This window comes from Lepeophtheirus salmonis, chromosome 13, assembly GCF_016086655.4.
Source record: "Lepeophtheirus salmonis chromosome 13, UVic_Lsal_1.4, whole genome shotgun sequence".
NCBI lineage: Eukaryota > Metazoa > Arthropoda > Copepoda > Siphonostomatoida > Caligidae > Lepeophtheirus > Lepeophtheirus salmonis.
The window spans coordinates 30957073-30976660 of NC_052143.2; the positions used below are offsets into that span (position 1 = coordinate 30957073).

Sequence of the window (19588 nt, forward strand, 5' to 3'; positions counted from 1 at the left end):
AAAGGAGGTTTTGAGTTTGTCTCTTATGGAGTATTTGAGGGATGAGGAGAGAGACTCAGAGTCGATACATGGACTATGGATGAGGCCAGAGAAGATCACATTTCATTATGATAGGTACTACGACTTTTTGTTCGGCATTTTTCTTTTTGTACACCGATGACATCGCTTAAAAAATTAATTATATAAGTATACTCGTTTTAGGTTGGGCAATAATTTATTTGGTAATTATGTATATCTTGTTCATAGGTATGTTAGCTTGGGCTCTTAAAATATTTTCTCCTCTTGAAAGAGAGGTACGATTATAATAATATTAGGTATAATTTTTGATCATCTTTTGAAGGATTTTATTTTTAAATTTGCTCTCATACTTAAATGTTTCAGCTATCATTTGACAAACTTTACGGGTAAACTTATTCACCGTACTCATTGATAGTATATAAAATGTTGCTTTCCGTAGAGCACAAAAGAATAAATTGTGTGTTATTAAAGTCGTTTGTATGTATTTTGAAGTGAATTAAATCTCAATAAAAAAAAAAATAAAATATTATTGGCCCTTTAAGAATTGCTCTCTAACAAAATCTAGTTTAAAAATCCGAACACTTCACATAAATTAATCTATTTGATGGTTTCAAAGTTATGACAATCCCATTGCACTTTGAAAGAATTTACATTTAGTTCCATTCGATATTATTTTTTTAAACAGTTTCTTTACGGAAAAAGGAAATTAACATTTTTATCAATGTACACTTCTTGACGTCATCCCTCTGATAACATCAGAATAAATAGTTTTATATAATGGTGGTTGGTTACAGAATGAAAATATGGGAAACGAGGGAAGAGAAACGTATTTTACTTTTCCGGTTTTCTGTCCATTAGGAGATAACGATAGTAATATAAGTAAATGATCAACGCTTTATCCCTGATTTTGTACCATAAAAATTGTTAAGGTAAACCCAGATGTATAATAAAATTACAATATACGCAGAATGATATTAAATATCTTATTTTTTAGTATTACTTTTGCCATTTTCCTAACATAAACGTATAAACACATATAAACATAGCCACATAAGAGCTCATCAAGCCCAATGAAAAGTAATTCTTTTTATTTGGACATAAGTTACTCCTCTCAATTCATATTAAAAGCCAATGATTTTACAAATCCCACGTTGAAGTTTTGAATTAATCAAGATCGAGTTTTAATAGGATTTTTCTTTTACAAAAGTGAGCTTGCATCACATTCTAATAATCATTTGCAAATGATTTTATTTATAAATATTGGCTGTTTTTTCAAAGACGAAAAATTGGAAGTCAAAATAATTCTTATGCAGGAAATACCTGCGCCAAAATACCCCAACCGAAGTTACCAATGACCTCAGAATAAGTCAGATGGAATTTCATGACATTAAAAGCTTTTTGAAACCGAAGAAACAGTCGCCAGAAAGTAAGGACAAGGTCGGAAACAATCTCGTGGTTTTAAGCCAGACTGTCCAGAGAGCTATCCAAAAAGTAGATAGAAAAAACCTTGTGAGGGCAGAGAAACCACTTTTGACGTCAGCAATAAAAAAAAACAGAAAAAAGAAAAACAATCTCCTTCATTGAATGACTATTTTCAAGGAGTCTTTTGAGTTCTTTTGAACTCCTTTTTGACAATTTTGTCCTCCCTACAGGCCTTATGCCAACCACCTCAACTACACCTTTTGCTTGCATGTCAAGCAGAAGGCCTGCAGTGTCTGTCATCCAAACACCGATGCTCTCAAAGTCACTGTCGGCCAGAACACTGGGACGCCACGACAGAGAAATACATCAGCATTGGATGACAAACCTTCCACCACCGCCTGGAAGCCATCTTGCCGCTTAGGGGGGAAACATTAATGATTAAGAGAGGTTAGATACAAATCTATGTATAGTATTAATTTTGTTGAAATTCTATTGTTAATTAATAAACTATGTATGTATTGTTGAAGTCTGAAATTCAAAGTATGCATATTTTAATGTAACACTCGGTTTAAAGATATTATTAAGATTTTGGGATTGTTATTTTTTTAAACTTTTACTAACAATACTATTTTTTTATAAAAACTAACCAAAAGTCGATTGTTACCATCGCCTCTAGTTGAAATTGAAGAATAACTTTAAATATTATTAAAGTATTTAAACTTTAATTACTTTCATTATGTTTATAATAAGTACTGTCCGAAAAAAAAAAAAAAATTATTGTAAACTGCAAGATAATCTCTTTATCTCATTTTGAGTAACACCCAAAAACGATTTGGAACTCATTGTTTAGAACCTTTATTTGATTTAAAAAACAAAAATTGCCCCCGATACGGCCTTTTTTTTTTTTTAAATCTAACAATTTCCCCTGTTTTATTGTGTCGAGAAATTGTTGCTTCACTAAGTGCAATTTTCTACACACCCAAAGGGCAAATAATTATTATTTGTTGACTTATGAATTGACGACAATTTTAAAAAGAAAACAAATGGATTCCACACTCAATTTTGATAAAAAATATTTTATATTGCTTTTTTTGACGAGCCACATATATATTTTATTTGTATAAAAATAAAAAAATCGATACATTCTTCAGTGTCACTACAATCAACGGAGCAGGCAGCCAAAAAATGTATACTGTTTATGCATCTAATATTGTATCGAATGCAACAGTAAAGCAGTGGGTCCAACGATTCAAATCTGGTAATATGGACGTCGAAAATGTCGATAAAATAATAGGAATCTTCGAGTTAACCGGCATGTGAGAAATTAATCTATTGCCGACGAACTGAAGATTAGCCATAAAAACGTTTGGAACCATCTAAATCGAAGAATCCTAACTATGTTAATTTTATTGTCAAAGTAATGCAAAAAAAGGCTCTTAACATTTTACTTCACTTATTATGTCAAAAGGCTCTTTCTTATTGTCTAGCAAACTTCATATATATGTATATGTTATTTGTACGAACATACAGCTGTTTAACTTTTCGTGTGTATGATTATATATGTACATACAATGTACCTAGGTATATTCAAATTTATTTGAGTTTTAGGAGGACATTTTGACAAATTAAAATATAAATTAAATGAGCTTTTATTTTTTATACATACATAAATATATACCCAGGAGATTCTTTGCATTGAGAGTCATTACTTTAATGGTATGCACTAGTGTTGAGACTCAGTCCGTGGACGATATCTGCCCAGTTCGATTCTTAAATGATTTGGACGGATTTTTCAATCCAAATCCGTGGCATTGTGTTATTTTTATAGGATCACAAAAATGTTCATACTGATAAAATAGCATGATCAAATACTCAATTTTTAGTATCACGGCTTTTCAAAGTGATTTAGAGGTGGGGGGGAGGGGAGGGTGGCTTGCTTTTAGGATTTTTTTTGAAAAAAAAATTGAAAAATTAATTTTTTTTTAAGTTAAAAAATGCACAACAACTACCAAAAACTCAAAATTTTTGGAAAAAAGTATCAAAAATCCAAAGTTTTTCTATAAAATTTAAAATTGTTTTATAAAAAAAAAAAAAAATTATTTTTCCAAAAAAAAAAAAAAAAAAAAATTTTGGAATTTAAAATATTTTTCAAAAAAATTGAAAAATCTACGATCATAAATGCTCCAAAGTCAGTTGGTAGTTTGCCAATTCTAGTACAATTTTTCCAAATTATGAAACTTTTGTTTAATAATGATTGAGAAGGCCCTAAATCTAAATTATTCTAATTCAACCCACAAACGATCAAAACACTGATTAGAGGAAACTAAGCAAAAAAATCGAAGCTGACTAAAAACAACACTGTAAACCTTTGGATTAGTTAGAAAAAATGCAAACAGTGAATCTGAACCTTCTATCTTTAAAAAAACAAGTTACGACAAAACCTTTGTTTTATCTCTTTTCCAGAAAAAAAATCTTTAAAAAAACAAGTTGTTTTTCTTACTCATTTTTTAAAAATTTTAAAATCCGTTAAAATAATAATATTGTACAAAGTGTAATGTTTTTGATAATGTACCTTTCTATGAATTTTATTAATATAAAGCTCAGCAATTAGACGTTAAGTCATCATCATATTATTTACGTGATCAAAAATTGAGTTCGGTCTCTTAATTTAAACGAGTAAATCTGCTTTGGATCTTCTTTTTTTCTTTATTTTGCTATAAGTCATTGAGACTTTGAATTTGATTCATTTTCTTTTCTCATTCTATCCCAACTTCCCGCATAGAAAATAAGGAGTGACTGAAGGAAAACGGCTTAATAATTTATAATTAGTGTTCAAATAGAATCCTCAATAGTGCAGCCCCCAATTAATATCCGAAAGATATAACAAATATAATTTTTATATTTTTATTTTTTTCTTGTGAAAAAAAGTTAATTTTACAGAATGGGTTATCAGAAAAAATGTTTCCATTTTTTATACTGCTTCTACACATATGTGTATCTAAGCATGTAATTTTTTTCCTTAAAAGATGAAAAGCTCATTTGTCATACACAAATTTTTATTTATCTACAAATAAATGGAAGACTAAAGTTTGCCATCAGATATGATTAATTTCTAGAGGTGTAAAAACATACTGAATAAAAATGCGTTCCTTTTATAAGTCAGATGGAGTAGCACTGATTAAGTATAAGTAAAGATTATAGTATTACAATTACTCCATCTAGCTTAGAATTTGTCTTTGAAGTCTATAAATATTAAGTATGTCTACTGGGATACTTCACTCCATCAGATAATAATTAATTACATAAATTAGTGTCGGGTTTACCGTTAATGGAACCTGGGACAAAGAAAAATATGTAGTTCTTTTTTCTTTTCTATCTTTTATTAAAATTCCAATTTCTTACTTTTCTAAAATGTCATTTAAAAAAACTAATTCTACTTAATTGTTATTATTTAAATTATAAAAACAAATCAATATCAAACATATGTAGTTATCTATAGCTAGTTAAAAAAGCATAAAAGGTTCCAAGGTTATTGAAAGAATGGGACAAGTATCCCTTTTATAAACTAATTTGTCCGGTTCAAAAGTCCATTGGTTCAATATATTTTGCAACTGGTTTGTTTAAACCTGCAGGAAGATGATCCTTTTTTGTTCTACAAGCGTAGATAATCGTGAGTGTCTTTACAACTATTACTTCGACATTAAAGTCATTATCTCCTCTAAATTTAAGAGCAATTAACCAGTCTGACACTCTTAGAGTTATGTTAAAGCCTGTCGGTAATTATATTCTCTACCAGCAGCAATAAAGGTCTCACTCGATCACAGAAATAAAATAGGTGGAAGGAAGATTCTACCGCCTCTTAAATGAAAAAAACATCTAGGTTCTGTTTTATTTGAACTGCTGGTGTATATCGAGGATGTCACCAGCTTGTACTGAAACCACTTCTGTGACCCTTTTGTAAAGGGGCTTGATTGTATTATTGTTGGATTGATTGCTTCTTCTTCCATATTAAGTTTCTTCCAGCGTTTTGCCACCAACAAGCTTGGTTGTGATTTTGTTTTTGTTTCGGTCATGATTTTTTTGTTTTTTGTTTTTTTCCTTCCCACTGAACAAATTCCTATGAAAAAGGGGATTGGCGGGCCTTATTTTAAGAAATTAATAGCAAGAGTCATGGAAGTTACCCCTGTGTGAATAATCCAATTTGCAATATTTAATGAAATTTTTTTTTGCTCGCCTGTTGAAGTTAGGGAATGTTCTCTATAGTACTGATCGGCAGTTCTAAGGCGTGGGTTAACGTTAAGTGGTTGATCAGGACCTAAGGCAACCAGCGACTGAACTTTCCCAAGAAACTACCATTCTATACCAGTAATTATCCAAGGTCTTTATTATTTTACAAAAACATAGAACGGTCCAGAAAATATTATGTCTGAGAATTCATTTCCTCTTGCTCTTTCGAACGCGTTCTTTTTGCCCAAACGTCTTCGCTTTCATAAGTGTTTTTAACCAGCTAAGGTTTAGATTTTTCCAAAATATTCCTGTATCGACTGAACCCAAGCCCCATTTATTGAGTGAGGCAATAAGGCGGTCGTTAGAGATATACTATCGATTGTCTCCCCAGACAAGATATTTCTTGGAATATTCTATTATCTTGCATGTTTTTTTTGGTTTTTTTTTTAAATGGTGTGTATCTCAGGAGATGGACAATTTTGGGAATAACCAATTTGTCCTAGATTCGGAGTTTTTCTAATTTTGTAATATTCAGGGAAATATATCTGTTAATCTTCCTTTGTCATTGTCTCCACAATTTTTTCGTAATTCTCTTAAACAGCATGTTCTTGGGATATCATCGATACCTCAACGCCAAGGAGAGTACTTGAGGATTTTTCAATCAAACGCGGGGCCTATTAAAAGTGCTGGATCCACTTCAACCGCAGTGAGCTCAGGCCAGCCTTACATTGAGCATTTTTGTTTATTTCCCTCTTTCCCTTGCCTTACTCGAACTTATACCGGCAAACTAAAAAAGTATTCTCTAAGATGAACAAAAATCTGGTGACAACTTTTTGTAAATATATTTTTTCAAATGAATTATATGTCAAATAAGAGATCAAAAGGACCTTTTGTGGTTTTATTTATAAATAAGTTCCATCAAATCATCAGATTAAAAAAACAAAAACAAAAAAAACCTGTATTTTATAATCTGGAAAATGTGGTAAGTTAATTTTAAAGAACTTTTTAGTAGTTACTTACTCACTTTCCAGGCGTTATAATTTTAATGTACCAAATCAGAGACTTTTTGAGAAGATTAGTACAAAATATACTATTTTTTCTCCAAGATGCTTAATTAGTTATAATAATTTTCGAAAAAAAGAAATACAAATTATTTACGAGCAAATGATATATAATAATTTATCACAATTATAGGCATTCTTCTATTTCTCGTTTATCACTTATAGTTTTTACGTTAGGACCGAAGTGTAGAATTTTCTAGATGGCTATTTATACCAGTTTAAATATATCCATGAATATATTTTTTTATACTTTTATTTTTGCCGACTATGCTCAAGATGACCAAGATAATATCTTATTATATTCTTTAGACATAAAATACTTTCAGAATAGATATTTGTAGCTATATATCTATGGCCAAGTGACGAAATGGCATTCCTGTAAACATTAAGATTTTTACTTTTTTTTTTAGACATACATTTTTTTATAGTGTACTATATTCTAGAAGTATAACTGGGAGGTATGTGTACAAGTTTTGAGACTCGTAGATCTATTTTTTATTTATTAAAAAATATCATTTTAATATAGGGAGGCTTTAGCAAATTGATTGATTTACCGCAAATAAATAAGCAAACCTATAAAAAATAAAATTAACTTAATCTTGAAACATGTATGTGCTAAACGAAATATAAAGACAACTTTCAATTAGCGTCAAAAATACTATAAGATACCCTCAAAATTATATGTTGACCTGTGTGATTAGAAGGTAAATTTAATTTAAAAAAGTGTTTAAGTATGTAGTTACCGAAAAAGATAAAAAACACCAATACTAATCAAAAATGAAAGTAGTTGAATAATAACAGAATAGGTAATGTGAAAGTCTGTATCTTGCAAGGTCGTACCTGGTTCAGGTTCAGCGGTTCTATCAGTCCCGGTTCTTTCATTTCAATTGTTTCTTTTTTGTTCTCGTTTGAGCTGTATCGGCCTTAGTTCATTTTTATACAGGTGCAGTTTTTTTAACAGGCACTTATAATAAGAGGCGTCGCTACAAAATTAAGGCCCAGGAAATGGTATTGGATACAAACAGGGCCGCAGCTACATTATACATAGAGTACGTAGTGCCCCATATTCCAGCGGGGAATACAATGACTAAGTTTCCTTAACAAATGGTTTTCAAAGTGGGCCTTGAAAAGAGGCTTTCATAGTAGGCATGTTATGGATAAAGGTGTTCTCAGCTATAAATTTATTAGTTTAATGTTTTTTGTAGATATATTGTATTTTCTTTATATATTCTATAAAGGAACAAAAGCACAAGAACCGAGACTGATAAGAACTATACTACAGTCTCGGTTCTCCTTTATCGGTTTCGGTTCTAGCGGTTCAAGAACAGGAACTGTCAGACTGATCAGGTCATGCACTTGGTAGCTTGTTGAAAACAAGTTATTAAAAAGAAAAAAACATACAAAAACAACAATGATTCATACTTCGAATAATTTCCAAAGCGTCTTCTTTCTGATTCATATACAATTACATTTTTATCAAATATATGATTATTCTTGGAGTATTTTGCTGCAAACTAATATAATTAATCAATGCTCATGCTCATTGATTCCTCTTTTTTCCATAAGGGATGAAAAAGAAAGCTGAAATAATTTAATACAAATCCCAATAACCATTTTTCTACATAAATATTTCAATAAATATTAATTCTTTTGAAACAGAAATATCTATTTCTTTTTTCAATCCATATTTTTTTTTCTAAGAACAGAAAATATGGGGTAAAAAAAAATTGTATTCCTTAATTCAATGAACATCACTATATATATATGACTAATCCATTCAAGGAGAAGTAGAAAGTATATTTTAGTATATTAAATAAAACTATATATGACGGTTTTTTTTTTACAAAGATTTAAAAAATCTTAAATTATTTTCTTCTTTAAAAAGAATGGAATTGACGAATCAGTTTCTGGGTTAAACTACGACATTAAATTTTGACATACATAAATGATTTTTACGAGATAATCAAAGCTGTAGTGAACAACTATTAGTCAATGAAGACCAATTGGTTGCAGATTGAGACAATGTGCAGGATTGTCACAAAGATGTAATTATTTTATAGTAGAAGTCTCAGGAATCGAAATTTCTGAGATCTGAAACCCTCCAAAAAAGTTATATTTTTATAAAAAGATAAGAAAACATTAATTTTTCTAAGTCAAACTGTATTCGGGGTATGCGCCTTGTAGGAGTATTATTATTTTATCTATTGGACTAAGTTTAAAATAAAACCAAAACATTATTAAACTTGTCAATGCTTCAATTATATATACAGAAAGGGGACTCAAAATCCACAGTAGCATGAATAAATTACAAAAAAAACAAAACCCCAAGATTTTAATGGAATTAATATTAGACAACTTAAAACCCATTTGTGATATGTTTAAATACTATGGTTTTATTCCATTTGTCCTCCTTCACAAGTAATAGCAGTCTGGAAACGCGGACAAAACGATTGCTAGCTCTTGACAATAAAGGTCATGTTCATGGCGTACCACGCTGTCATGATGGCAGCTGAAGTGAATCCATAGTTGAATGAGAGGTGCGGCAGACATTTTTCTTGAAGATAGTTCAAATTGCAAAGTCCAGGGGTTGAAGGAGCTGGAGGAGGGCCACATGGAGGTAGGACAGAAGTCAACCGTATTGTTAGTGCAGAATTTTTTATTCTTCTTGACTGAATGGGAGTGGACGCTCCTTAATTAAATTTTGGATGTTGTAGGTTGTCCAAATGGATATGCCAATGGTCTCTGCAGCAGTCTTCTTGGTTGTTACTCCGACATTAGAAACTTGAAACTTAGTAATTTGATCTCTTTCATACAATAAATAAAAATATTTTTAATTCTATTTTTGTTTTTTTTGTTTTTCGTAATAAATAAATATTGAATACTCAATTTGTGGAAACGCATGTGGACGGGGATGCCAAGGATTGAAAAAATATATTTTTGTGGATATATCATTCATTGTGTTTTTAAAATTATTTATTTTTTCAAACTTTGAGATTTCATACCTGTTTTAAAAGTTTAACCCAACAAAATATTTTTTTTCGATATTGAACAGGAATTTTGTTTCATTTAATTTTGTAGATTTATATTAGTTTTAGACTTTCTATTAGATTTTTATTTGATAGAATTTAATTTTCACAATGTCAAATATAACGATGGACAATAATCTCAATAATAAAAGATAACAGATAATACATAAGTAATCTTTGTCTATTTTTCTTTCTGTATGTATGTGTTTTTGCAACAAAGTCGTTTCGGATCTAAGAAATAACAATGTAGTCATAATAAAGAAATATCGTAGGTGTTTTGTATGTAGGATCGAGCTTGTATTTAGTGATCCGTGATGTTTATCATATGCATATTTTAGATCTTAGAAATAACAAGATAGTCATATTAATGATATTTTGAAGCAAATTGGTGTTCGTTAGCGTGCAATTTTCCTTTTTTTGTGTGTTCTTCACTTCTACCAAAGATGACAAAGAATCTTGTATAATCTTAAAATAGTGGCTTTCACTTATCTTAAACTTTTTTAAGAGCTCCAGAGTCAGAAAAAGAAATAACCTGTTGAGGTACTTTGGAATGGGGAGCCATTTGTGCGTGTTGCATAGAGGCTAAGGAGATTTACGTCACAATGTCTTCGCCTTTATAATGTTCTTTTATGAACTGAGGACGTCAAAATCTACCACTCATCCTTGGCCACTGAGGTTCAATAGGGCATTTTTATGAAGTTTAATGTTAGCCTAAAATTAGTATTGATATTTGAGGTACTTTTTCATGAAGTTCAAAATATTAGGGGCCCTGTCAACAGAAAAACAAACTATAATGATTTTTGTCCAAATAGATTGTGCATTACATTTGTATTATTCGACGAATCAATTTATATCAATCATTCTTATCTTTTCTTTAGATGTAATACAAATTGTAATTAAAGCCGCCAAAATTGATTATTACAAAAAAGAATGATAAATTTTACTTCAAAGAACATGTTGAAGCCAATTTAAGTCTTTTAAATAAATAAAGGTTCAATACTTTACTAGTAATTCTTTGCAATATCATCCCACAAATTTGAGTACAGGCCCATTTTTGACTCAAATATATCTATAAAATATTAGCCTGTATATACAGGGTTGATCTTATCTAGTGGTATTCTTGACAATATTTTGAATCCGGAATGACATTGGTGCAAAATCACGGAGGAGGACAACAGGACATCTTATCTCTGAACAGAACAAGCTGAGAGGGTTCGAAAAAGTGAAGAAGATTCAAAATATTCATCTAGAGAATATCTCAGCTTGATTGTCTTCAGAATAAAAATCTGGTTGCTAGCCCAGGTGAAGTCTCCCTTCCAGTTTAAGTGGAGGGGAAGGAATGTCTCAATGCGTATACTTACATCGAGCTTATAGATAAGAAAGTGCTACCATAAACCAGAGAAACATTCGCGAGATAAATGTTTTCACTTTAGATGGAGATCCGTGTCATATCGACACTAAACCCAGGCCTTCCTGCAAGGCAACTTTCCGGACATTTGGGACCTCAACATGTGGCAACCCTCCTTTCGAGACGCGAACCCCTTGGACTACTTTATCTAGGTGCGTCCGGAGGAGAGGGTGTGTGCTACGACACAAAGGAATGCCCAGAGACTTCCTTCGAGTAGGAGTGTACCAAGCTATATTCAGACTACATAGTCAGGGTCCTTAAGGGATTTAGGCTTGGTATTGAGGAAATAATTAGAGCTGAGGTCTCAGCTATTCTGTAAAATATGTGTCTGAGTACTACAGTGTTTTTGTTAAATTATTAGAAGTCACAAAACTTCTAAATTTTACTCTTGAAAAATATATTTAACTGTAGCTAAACTTTGGACCTTAAGCCTTCAAGTTGACCAAGATACTTCAAATCTACCCTAACTATATACACAATGGTCCAATAGTGCCCCAAGTTGTTGCCAATGCTCTTGGGCTTTATTCACCTTGCAGAAGGAAAATCAGGATGTTAATTCGTTTTGTTTGTTCCAGAATTTAAATAAATAAAAAATATATATTAAAAAGTTATTCATAAAACCTCGGTAGAATTTTCAAACTTGAAGTCAACTTCTTATTCTCCATTTTAAAGCTTTTAAGCTTGTGCCGATTTTGCTTACGCACACTGTATATAAATGTAAATTTACCTAGTAGCAATGATCATATATTTGCTTAATTTAATGCATATTCTCCAATCATGAATGTTATAATAATATGTTCACATGTTTATATTTATATATACGTTAATATTAGTGTTAATATAATGACCGAACTTTTTTCCAGTTCGGTCTAAAATGTTATTTTCTATTACAGTTTTGACTGATATTTAGGTACAGACTGCGATCCCTCAAAGTATACTTAAATTTAATTGTATTTAAATCGTGGAATGATTTTTTCTCAATATAGTCAAATCCGGATAAAGGAAACTGCTATTTTTTTAAATGAAAAGTTGATCATATCTGGATTTTTCTTAAATCCAGAGTATTTAAAACCCACAATTTTTAGATACTTATGTGAATACAAAATTTTAAAAGTCCCCATTTTGAGGCGACCAGCGTTTGATTAAATCCTGTTTTTGTCAGATCATCTATGGTCTTGACAAAATCTTTCAGCAAAAGTGTTTTTGGAAGGAACTCGTGACATGTGTCTGTATTGATTGATAAACAGTTTGAAATTTATTTACAATTAAGTATACAAAACAAAAAATTTGGCGCATGCGTGCGATTTGTATCTATAAAAATGAAAAAACCGGATTTGAATTCTTCATTCTCACGAATTCCTATGAACTTGATATAAAAAAAAAGTGGAGGAAGTTGACTTTATGTGGAGTGTCAACGTCATGTTTCTTCTATGCAAAGTACTGAGTGGTCAATTATTAAAATATAACCACTTTGAGTTTTAAACTTCAACAAGGTATAATTTATGAATTAAAAATATAATTTCAACAAAATTAATTCTATAAATAGATGTGTGCCTAACCTCTCTTAATCATTCATGTAGCCGACCTTAGCGGCAATGATGGCAGTGGCTGAAAGCCTGTCACCCGATGCTGATGTATTTATCTTTCATGGCATACCAGTGCTGGACGACAGTGGCTTAGACTGCCTCAGTGTTTGGATGAGGGACACTGCAGGCCTTCCCATCGACAAGTATCCAAAAGGTGAAGAGGAGGAGGTTGGCATAAGGGCCGGAGGGGGCAAAAAGAGTTCAATGGAACAAAAAAAGCTAATTCAAAAGAGTCTTTCAACTGAGGAAATGGGGTTCTTTCATTGTTGATGTCAAAAGTGGTCTCTTACAAGACTCTTTCCATCCACTTTTTTGATACCTTTCTGGATAGTCCGCTCTAAAATCCCGAGATCTCTTGCATGTGCCCACATGGACTTGAGGGTATTGGGCTGGGCTGCTTTCTTTAACTTCTTCAGGCCAGTTTGACCTTATTGACAGAGTCCTTCTTCCTCTACTCCGTTTCGGACTTGCTGACGGTGTGACTGGAGATGCATAACTGCTTGGAGTGCGCTAATGAAAATTTGTCGATCACGTTCAAGTGTTAATTTCTCCACTTGTAGGTAAGCTAGAGAGCTCATGATTTTTTGTATTGCAACTATTTTTTTAGCCCTTAATATATCGAAATATGAATTAATTTCAATCACTCAAATTTCAATAATTATTGAATTAGTAAGTGTTCAGATTTCAATGGACCAACTATTATTTTATCTCGTAAAAATCTGTAATCTGATAGGAAGTGACTATAAATGTATTTTTATATGCAAATAAGAATTTATTATATCCGGATTTGAGTGTAAATGAACCGAATTTTGTCCAATTACGGATTTATGAATTCAACAAATATGGTTAGTTTTTTAAAGGACCAAATTATTTTGGTAGACTAAAAATCATAACGGTCTATGATTTTCAGACACGAACCCATCACGAGTATATATACATATATACGCTTTCAATCTTAAATATATGCATCAATTGCAATCATACTTGTTAAGAATTTTTATTTACTAAACAAACTAAATTTATATTTATTCTTTAAATATTATATTAAGATTATATATTCATTTGATAATACTAAATCAAATGCATTTCGTTAAATCTCTATTTGTTTAGTCCTTGCTTTTGTTACTCTTAATCATATTTCCTTTGTATGTATATACTAAAAATATTTCTAACTTCTCTATGGAAACAAAGTATACCACGAAATAAATAATTTTAAACAATATTGTAGTTATATAGTGGGTGGTTAATATAATTTTTGGGATTCATTTGTGAGGCTTCAAAAGGGAGGTTCTGTTCCTTCTGTAAGTATTGCACGGATTCCTCATTTAGTGATGAAAATCGGCTCAATTTTGTTTTTTAGCTCGCTCGTTTTTTTAGATTTGTGAACCTGAGAAGTGTGATTTCTTTTCCTAAGGTGCTATCATTATAATAAATTCATAATTCCGAATTCAATCCTCAGAATATGATAATTATGACCACAACTTAGGGAATGAAAACTCACTCTTCAGTTTGCCGACTCAAAAAAAAAAAAAAAAAAAAAAAAAAACCGTGCGAAGCTAAAAAAAAAAAAGAGCCTAATCTTCATCACTGTAATACTTTTATTACAAATAAGGTGCTAGTTTTTTTTTTTCAGGAGACAATTCCAATAAAACCATATAAATTGGTATCCAAAGACTGGATAAAAGTTAGGGTAGTTTAGTTCCTAAAAATATAGGACTTAAAATCATCAGCCCCGTTCCGTTCTGTCCCATCCTATCATCGTTCCTTGAAAAACATCTCAAATTTTAAAGATCCCCCCACTTGATATATTTTTCACAAATATACTAGTAAAGCACCTCAGTTTACTATTGTTGTCTTAGTCCTTATTTCAATCTTAGGAAGGACCGGTCCTAAGCCTGAACTGGACAAAATAAATGAGTACTGACACACCACTACAACATTTTACCATTATAATTAATTTAGTAAAAACTTTAAGTATCTATAAAACACGTGTATGTTTGCCAATATTCTCAATTTAGCCTTATGATTACGTCTATGTTAACGAGATTAATATAAGATTATTTAATGGAGAGGCTTTTGCGTTCGATTCAGACGCGTCTTTAAAATTTTCGACCGGACCATACGAGTTCTCAAAATTTCGGGACCGACACATCCCTCGTAAGAGTTATTGTTTTATTCAAATAATATGAGTTCAAATACTCATCTAACGGCTAAATTATTGTCTCCAAGAATAGTATTTAAAAAAAAAAGCTATTATTTTGATTGATTAAGATGTATAAAAATAAAAAATCACTCCATTATACACTGTATTTGTAACTGAAGAATATAAAACTTTTATTATTAAATTTTCTCTGCTAATGTTTAATGAAAACTTTTATAAAAACTAGTTAGGTGTGTAACTACTCCTTTTAAGGAGTCTAATCCCGTTTACCAATTTTCTAAAAAATATATACTCTGTTTATAACTATCTTATCGTATCTTTATGTTGGTAGTTAGTTGATTTGGTCAGATATTTTGTTCTATATATTTTAAGAGGCGAAAACTTAAGGACTCTAGGGAAAGAGAGGAAATCAAACAAAAATCAAATATGCTGTGTACTTTGTTATCAGCTCTCAAACGTTGACTGGTTAATTTAGAATTAGGTCCTTTTAGGTTGTGAACAATTCCCAAGAATCATTCAGCAATAGTTCCTTAGTTGGGATGAATTGAATACCTACCAACTGATTTTGGGCCTCTTTTTATGTTTCTCTTCAGAAGAATGGTTGAGTAATATAATATAGGTAATGGGGTACAAAGATTCAGCGAGAACTTAAAAAAAAGAAGAAGAAGGAAATACGAAACATTCTCAACCTCACTTGATAAAAAGAAATAATTTATGACTGAATACATGCAATATCAAGAAAAAAACGTGCTCGTTCATATTGTGTCACACAAAAACTATTACATACACAATGATGAACTCTAGTGTAGAATGGACATGATAAAGAAACCCCGAAATTCAACATGGTAACCCTGACAATTTGAAGAATGTTTTGGAGGCGAGAAAGAATAATGCTCATGAGGTTTCATTAGATCAGCTACAATCAGCTGTGAAAAGAGAGGAAGTTTATAAAAAGGACATTTGCTAGATTTATTCCGATGTCGATCCTCAATTTTGCTCTTAATCTAGTTGTAATACAACCAACTATAACTCTGCAACAAATTTTCAGGGTTACACTCCATCTTTTATGAGGACACACGAACGTTCAAACATGTTTTGAATATCATTGAATCCATTGAGGAAAGGATGTTCACTACTCAGGAATTAAATAATAATGACAACTGCTTAAGAAATGAAAAATTTATACTGATAAAAATAAGTATGTGTGTATATGTAGGCATAATTTTTGAGTGTAAGCGGATATCTTAGAAATTCGTAATGTAGCAACGAGTGTGTATATCTTAAGGTCAGCAAGTCATATAAAAAAGTTAAGAAAATGAAATGACATTTTTCTATTCCTTTATATTTGGTTAATTATTGTAAATTTATAATATTTATTCGTTAAGGTTCATCTTTACAAGGATAATTATATTAAGAGCTTGTGAAACAAAGTGTAAAGCAGGGGGGTTGCTAACTTTCATATTTGGGGGGGAGGGGAGCTTTGCCCCAAAAGTTATGAACACCGTATATAAATGTGTTTAGGTGAAAAGGATATAAACAAGGACATTTGCTAGAATGACTTCCATCCCGATCCCAAGTCTACTCTGAGTCCAAAAAGGATTTACTATTTTAACTCTGCAACAAATCCTCAGGGTTACACTCCGTTTCTATGAGCACACACGAATGTCCAATAAGTTTTTGAATATAATAGAGTCTAATTAGGAAAGGACGTTCACTACTCAGGAATGAAATAATTATACTTGCTAAAGAAAAGAAAATTCCTTCTTTATATTAAAAATTACAAATTAACGGGCCAGCTAAAAAACAGACCGGATTGACATCATTATACATACATCCACTATATAAAATAAAAATAAACTAATCTGGAGGTTTCTTTGGATACTGTATCGTGATTTTTAAATTTATGTAATGACTTCAGAGGTTCTTTATCAAGGAAATAACATTGCAAATGAGTGAAAGAAAAATCTCTTTGTGAATGCACCTATATTTTATATTGAATAATATAAACAGATTCTGAAACTTCATGGAATATGATTTATTTTATTCAATGACATCACCTACAGCCTCAACTATAGTCTTCATGCGACGCCAAAAGCGCAAGGAGGTAAATTCTAGAATAAATAAATTTGATGTTAAAAGGGGATCTGTTGGCTTGTCGTTCAATCACACCCACACAAACAAAAAAAATCAATTTAATATAGATACGACGAGTTTGGAAGCCAAATTTCCAGAAAGATGAAGTTGTCAAAATGGTCTTGGAACCATTAGAGTTTTTTTTTAAGGTGTGGTAGGGAGCCTAGTACTGCTGAGACATGTAAGGCCTCCCATTGACAACAATGTTGATCCAGGGGTTTACCTTGATCTATAGCAGTCCAAAGTAGGTATTCGTGTTCACCCTGAGGCCTTGGGGAACACATGAGTAGGTATGACCTGGCCTTCAGAGCTAACCTCCCCAAACACCATGAAGTGGGATGGGAAACTTTAAAGCCCTCAAATTCCGTTCTAACTATAACAATAAACGTCTCACTGAGTCTCTGAGTTCCAGCTATTTTCATGTTCCTGCTCCCAGTGCAGATTCCAGTGAGGGCTCTGTTTATATTTGGAACAGCAAATTCATCAATTAATTTCCTTTTTTTCCAACTGGTGCAAGTTTGAACAAGCTATCTAACACAAAAAATATCAACTGTCTAAGTGCTCGTGTTTGTTGAAGAGAATACAACAATGTAGGGGCGTAGATAGCTTGCGCACCCAGTATAAGTAAATAATGCTCCATTATGAACACTCCTTTTCTGTCCAATTGCTCATTTAGAACATTCATTAATATTCCTTGAATATATGGCAAACATACTTCAATATCCTTTTAATGTAAACATCATCAAACAGCCTGTTTATAAGCATCTCTTAAATAAATAATATATTTTGATGATGCTCTACTTCAAGCTATAAATGCTAGGTATCGACCAAATATATTTATGTATTTACACAATAATGTTTCATACTGTGTGTCACTGCTCCGTGATAATTGACAATCTTATCTCGGAATTTTCCATCATTCTGAAATTTAAAAATTAGTTTCATTCCATGACTATGAACGGGAAATAAGAAATGTCATATACATACAGGGGTGGTCGGAAGTATCCGGACTTATTTCTAATTTAAAAAAAAAAATATAAATATAATATTTTTATCTTGTAAGCTTTAACTTTACCTGAAAGTACTCTCCAGCGACAACAACTTTCTTTTAATACTTAATCTGTTCAATTTTACAATGAAGCAGAAGGAGGACAAACGTAAAGTCGTTGTAGAATTGTTTGAGGCGGGCAACGATGCTAAGGCGATCATAAAAGTCACAATATATTCCAGAAGGACCGATATTAACATTTGCAAGCAACTGAACGTAGAAAAGGGGTTTTCCATTTCTATTTTGGTTCTCAAAAAGATAAGTGCTACTTCCTGACTGGGCTCAAGAGGTCTATCATTGCAAAGCCAGGGATCTCAATGACTGCTCATGCTCGGAGGAGGTATATCCGTAGAAGGACGGTGGCCGGGGCTATCAGGGGAAGGCGTCACTTTCTTACCGCGAATATGAAATGCATCAGGTTTTAAAGAGGCAATAAATTCCACAAAATTTGTAAATCAAATCCAGGGATCATAAAACCATTCAGTGATGAGTCAAACTTCATCTTGGATGCTGCCTACAACCCAAAGTATGGCAGCTGGGTTGTAGAGGATAGAGGTAATTTTCTTGCTGTGATAGATGTTAATCGTGTTTCGCTTAATCAGCAGTGACGGGAATGTAATTTTGAAAGCAGTCTCAAGTTGACTTCCTCAGTGTACTTGGACTTTCTTGAGATTGTTGTGATGGTATACATAGCTATTGGTTACTTCGTGTAATTTTTGTTAATAATGTATGGGAATAATCAAAGTTTGCTCCAGGTATATATAATAGTTATGGTTGAAATTTTTGTTGGAGTTAGAGGAGAAGGAAATAGTGAGACATATAGTATCAATAAATTAATATACTTGATATTATGAGCTACTTTTTATATCTTTTTGGACAATAAAATAAATTACTGCTATAAAGAGGAATATCTTCTACATTTAAATTAGTATTGGTGTAAGTAAACAATTATATATTTTTTTGTTTAATATCATTTTTTTAATGTATGAATCATATTTTTAAGATATCACAAATTTCAGGGGGAATTTCTCTGTCAGCGAGAGAAACAGATTATAACACTACGAAGCCATTTAAAAGAATTAACATAAAAAGAAAGAGAAAAAAGAGCAGATCCACCAACAACTTTACCTTTTCTACTCTGTAAACTGTGTTTTTTCTTTAGATAAATAAGGACTGGACAATAGAAAATAATTATAAACTGTGTTTCCATATAACTTTTGGAATAAAATTGTGATCATATTTTTGAGTAAAATCGTGCTGGATATTGATTCAAAGTGTATTAAACATAATATTCTTGCGGGGATAAATAAATTTAGTAAATTAATTTTTATCTTAATAATACTTAGAATTAAAATATATTTCTAACTTCATATCCCATTGACTTAATTACTCGTGACACAGCTGAAGTTTTTATCCAGGTATGCTAAAACATCCATGATAACGAACTTAAGCTATTTTCTTGAAAGTGAATATAATTATGTAAAGCATACCCTTCAAT

At 31.5% G+C, this 19588-nt stretch overlaps 1 protein-coding gene across 1 annotated transcript in view; it reads right to left on the bottom strand.

Annotated features, from left to right (window-relative positions):
* Positions 1-19588, bottom strand: part of LOC121128251 (somatomedin-B and thrombospondin type-1 domain-containing protein) — a 118729-nt gene that overhangs the window by 53407 nt on the left and 45734 nt on the right. The gene's annotated exons all lie outside the window — the stretch shown is intronic.